This window comes from Terrapene carolina, unplaced genomic scaffold (genome assembly GCF_002925995.2).
Source record: "Terrapene carolina triunguis isolate 2854851 unplaced genomic scaffold, T_m_triunguis-2.0 Scaffold714, whole genome shotgun sequence".
NCBI lineage: Eukaryota > Metazoa > Chordata > Testudines > Emydidae > Terrapene > Terrapene triunguis.
The window spans coordinates 21,511,064-21,516,714 of NW_020665065.1; positions in this window are offsets into that span (position 1 = coordinate 21,511,064).

Below are 5,651 nucleotides of genomic sequence, written 5' to 3' on the forward strand. Positions count from 1 at the left end.
TCTCTCCCCATTTCCTACAATACACAGATAAGAAGGGAGAGAACAGAACAGCAAAGACAAAACATGCAGCTTTGGTCTCTCCTGTTGCCTTTCACTTGCCAGCTCCCAGCACCCGGTCTGAGCAGCGGCTCTGAGACCTGGCAAACTTGCTCCAGCGTCAGGCTGTTCAGGGCATTGCCTTCCTGGTCACATGCTTACAGCCCCATTGCAAACTCTACTGTCTTGGTTGACTAATCCAGACTTGTATTAGACAGAAGGAAAAAGGAGAGGGATTGGACAGAGAAATAAGGAGTGGAAGGAAAGGACACAAGGTGCAGGCGCATGGCAGTCTCACATAGCAGATGGTGACTGGGAGTTTGCCACCTCCACCTGCTCTGGCTATGTCACCTCTCCAGCCCGGGCCAGCCAGGATTTCGGTCAGGATTAGAACAAGGAAGGAGTAGATCCTGGGCTCCCAGGAGACAGTAGAGGTAGGAACCATGCTGTAAACCTCGCTGCAGCTGGTTTTCGCAGAGAGCGTCTGCTGCTGCTGCTGGTAATTTTTCTCCAAAAGTCTTTTCTTTCTAAAAACCCGCAAAGGGAGTGTTAGGCAGAATAGGCCATCCTCTTATTAATTTGTTCACCAGTTAATGGTACGAAGCAGGCCTCATTTCTGACATAACAATTTTGATTCACTGATTTCTAGTTCCACACTTATTTTGATTATCAAGCATGATTTTAACACAGTCCTTGAGTTGAATTGATAGGCCTTTTTGTTTGGGCTAAGCTAGCCTTTGGCTCCTTTTTGCACATTTTCCCATCAACAATTGTTGTTATAAGGTTAGTGTGACATTTTAACAACTTTCATTCACTTTTTACAGTTGGACTCAAAGGTACCCAAATTGTGCAGGCCCAATTATTACAACATAATCCTTTTTTATGGACCTATGCCACCTAGGATCAGCCATTGGTTCATAAAAATCACAATTACAAACAAAAACAGGGAGGGGGGAAGGTACTTGGTTATATTTTAAGGTTTGTAGGTTCCTTATCCCAAAATTGGGATTTACAAGTCTGATACAATTAAATATTACAAAAATTACAGTTAAATAAAGATGTTAAAGCTAAGAACTCACTTTATAGCTAAATCAAATCCCATGCTGCTGCTGCTGCTATGTGTTTGTAACATGTTTAAAAACAAACCTGCTTTTTATTACTTTTTTGGCCATGTGCCCAGAACGGGTAAAGACAGAAAACTTTCCCATTCTTTTTGCCGCTTGCTCATTTACTCAAACTGTGAAAGTGTGGCGGTTAAATTTGCTTAGCTGGCAAAATGTCGTGGCCTGATGGCACCTTTAGCCCAAGTGTGTTGCTGTCTTTGTCAAAGCAGCAGCGAGATGATGATGATCCCTTTTGGAACCAGCTTGGCACTGAACCATTTGAAACACGCAAAGGTGATAAAAGTTTTCAGGCATTTTTAGGCTCTGTCTACACTACCACTTATGGCAGTATAATATATGTTGCTCAGGGGTATGAACCGCCTAAGTGCTGGTGTGGACAGTGCTATCACTGTTCGTTGGGGGTGGATTAATTAAGTCAACAAGAGTGTCTTAGTTTTAAAACCCAGAGAAGCCCCTACAAGAGAATTCTGGTGTTTGAAAAGAAAATGACACGGAGCAATGCAGCCCACCTGGAGCTGGTAACATTGAAAATTTGCAAGCAGAAGGAAAGGCTGTAGAAATAGAGCAGCGTGTGACTACACTCAAAGCTGTGCAAGAAGAAAAAAGCTAAAGATAACGCAAGAGATCTACCACTAACCAAATTCCTTCAGATCCTGCACTGAGGAGAAAATATGATGAAAATGGCAGTCACAGTTTGGGGTTGCTGTAGGTTTGGCTGTGTGTTGAAATGTGGCTGTAGAACACTTCCTGAATTCTACACGGGTAATTGCAGGGAAGCAACAAATGTTTTCTAAAGAACTTTTTTTTAATTTCATCTGCACAACGGTGAAGTTGTTGTGTAAAACTGATTTATTTACTCTCCATCTACTGGAAATGTTTACTGCCTTCTATGTAAGCTTTTTTCCAATGGATCGCATGCTTTTACAGAAAGATTTAGCAGTTGGAAAAATCCCAATTGATTCTCTGGTGGTGAGAGAGACAAGCTTACAAACTACACAGAGCTGCTCTTCAAGTCTGGGAAAGACATTCAGAGTGTCACAGATCTGTGCAGCTCAAAAGCCTATGTCTCTCACCAACAAAAGTTGGTCCAGTAAAAGATATTAGCTCATCCACCTTGTCTGTCTCATATCCTGGGACCAATACAGCTACCACAACACTGCAAACATATTACAGAATCATAGAACTGGAAGGGACGTCGAGAGGTCATCTAGTCCAGTCCCCTGCACTCATGGCAGGACTCAGTATTATCTAGACCATCCCTGACAGGTGTTTGTCTAACCTGCTTTTAAAAATCTCCAATGATGGAGATTCCACAACCTCGCTAGGCAATTTATTCCAGTGCTTAACTACCCTGACAGTTATAATGTATTAAAAACATTTAAATACAAAGAAGCAATATTAATTAGTTCATATTTACTGCCAAGTTTTAAAGAAAGAGAAACCACTGACGTGATGGAAGTCACTGGCAAAACACCTGGAACCAGAGTTTGTTGACAAGCTAAACCAGCGGAAGCCTTCTCTGCTGCTACAGAGAGGATATTTTCTTCATTTCAGTTTAGTCAACTAGTTCAGTTCAAGGTTAAGAAACTGATTGGGAGTTGAAAAAGCAGGAAATCTTGTTTTCCACTTCCAATCTATGAGTAAAATGTAGGTGTGAGAGGACAAGATCTACTAGTTCTAAAATCTTGAAAGACATGGGGACCAGAAACAGTGAGTTCAATTTACTAACTACAGATAATACATACTTTGCTTAATAAAGCAGTTAGTTTTAAACGCAAAACATGTTTTGATAAACTTTTTATTCATCACTTAAGATAGATAAAACTAACTAATAAAAAAAGATTTTAAAATAGCATTTCTGTGCATTTTTAATTGAACTTGAATTTCCATACAAATAAAGCTGGATAAAAATCACAAGTCAAAAATTAATCATCTAGTAAATAAGCAATGCATAATTCATTATTTTCTAACATCATAAAAATGTAAAAATTAAGAATCTGAATAGGTGTATGTTAAGCTATATAATTGCTTAAATGTGTACAGATAGCGTATCCTCCTACTTAGCAAAAAGTAATACCAAATGTAATATCAAGACTATATTTAGCTGCAAAACATGTTTTAATGTTTACCAAACAATGAGAATCAGCCTCTCTTTAGGAAAATAACTAAAAAGTACAAATACAAAACATGATTATAATCAATGATTTAAGCTCAATTTAAATCAATCAACCTTGGCTTCAGCCCTGGCACTCTCCCCTTTAGCCCCAGGCCCTCTGTTTATCTATCGCAGCATACATGCAGCCACCCAGCTTTCCCAGTTACAATATCCTTCCCACCCAGGCAACGGAACCAGCTGCCAGGCCTGGCAAAAGCTCAGAAACCGAGGGCTTAGCTTGACCAGTGGCCATTTGTCAGCACATCAGCACCCGCCTGGAATGAAGCCAGGCAGGCAGATGGGAGCCCACACATGGAGCGAGGACATCGGCTTTGCTGGAAAGTTTTATGGCGGGGCTGGCACCAGCTCCCGTCTGGTATTTATCCAGCGGAGAACCATAACTGCTCACTTCTGTGGCATTAGCAGTGCTTCCCCAGTCCAAGTCCAGGCAGAGCCATCACTCCACAGATGAACTGCCGAACTGTGAATGCTGGCCCTGGCCCTGGACTGGCAGGGCTATGAGCATGCTGGGTTGGGTAGAGATGGCAGGAATTCCTGCCCAGAGCTCCTGTTGCAGCTCTCCTGGGAAGAGGTAAGGATGTCACGGGCAGCAGTTGCTGCTGCTGCAGGGACACAGCAGGCCAATAGTCTGAGCTCAGGCTTGGGGCCCAGGCCCAAGGCATAGGCTGAGAGTGTGGCTCAGCCAGAGCCCAGAGGGAAATGGCCCCTGATCAGGGACTAAGGGGGCTAATGCTGGGGTTGCTTGGTGCTGACCAAGCTGGTTGTTTGCCAGCAATAATGATGTTGGGTGAAGCCCTGCCTCCCCAAAATTAGGAGGACGGGGCAGCACCCCATGGTGAGGGAGGAATGGTTGGAACCCACTGTTAGCAAGGAGAGGAGACCCCATGGTTAGTTAGGCTCCATCTGAAGGACAAAGAAGTTCTCCACCAGAAGCTCGGGAAATCAGGAATATAGGCACAGCCAACAATACAGCCCAGCAGTGCTCCTTTCCCACCCACACCAATTGTCCCCACCAGTACCTGTGCAGTCTGTCCAAGGTGGGCCCCAGCTTCTCCCCCACTGCCTTATTCTGCAGCTTATGCAAAATTTATCTTGTGGACAAAAGCAAACAAGAGGCTCAACCTGGAGTGACAGCCCCATCCCAGGGCACTTGCATGATCAATCCCCCCAAAGCAAACCCTCAGGGCCATACACTGCTCACAGGCCAGCAAAGCTGAGCTCTGCAGACAAGCAGGACTAAGGAGCAGTCACAGCTAAGAATGTCCAGTCTGCCGCAGAAGCTGAGCTCAGGCATCGCTATGACAACCAGGACCCAAGCAATCCTCTTGGAGTATCCATGATTCTAGGGGCAGCCCAGTGAGCTGGCTCCAGAAAGCCATGTCCAGCCCAAGAGAGGCAGCAGCAGCACACAGCATCAAACACCCAGCTCTCCCCCTTTATGTAGGGCCTCCTGGCCGTAAATCTGCAAGGATGATGACATGCCAGGGCGGAGCGGATAAGATCAGGCAGAGGTTCGAGGGGTGTTGGCCTGGCTTGCAATGGGCAGCTCACTGAGAACACACAGCCCTGTGTCACAGAGTGATAACACAAGTCCGAGCCTTGGGACCAAGTAGGGCAGACTCCCAGCAAACCCCAGTATGGGAGTGAGGGAAGAGAGCAGCCTAGGGTTTCTTCTTCCCTGGAAAGCTTGTCTCCATAGGATGCAAGCATGACAGTGGAGACTAGTGTCACTGCCTCCTGCTGGGCGACCCAGGCACCTACATGGGTGCAGCTCTTCCCTGACCCTTTGATGGGAGCAGGGAGCACCTAGTTGTGGTGTCGCAATCTTGGAGAGTCTCTGGGCCTGATTTTCTTGTACTTACACCGATGCAGATCAGCAGTAACTCCACTCAAGGCCATGGAGTCCAGTGATGTAAAAGAGAAGAAGGATCAGGTCCATCAAAGGGTCGACATGGCAGCCCCCAGAATAAAGGGGGGTGGGGGGGGTTTCCATGACACTATCAGGCGCTGCTGTCAATGGAAAGAAGTGATAGTGGGATACCTAAACAGTGTGTGGGGTCTCTACTCTCCTGCATCCAATCCATTCCAACCCCAGATCCAGTCCAGGTTTTGTAACCTCCCCCATCTCATCTTGGACCACAACAGGAGCTGGACCAACTTTTGTTGCCAGGCAGAGAGAAGGTCAGGGGTCTGCACCAGGCGTCCTGCACCTACCAACAGGTCAAAGCAGAGATCCAGGGCCTTCTCTCTCTCTCTCTCTCTCTCTCTCACACACACACACACACACACACACACACACACACACACACACACAC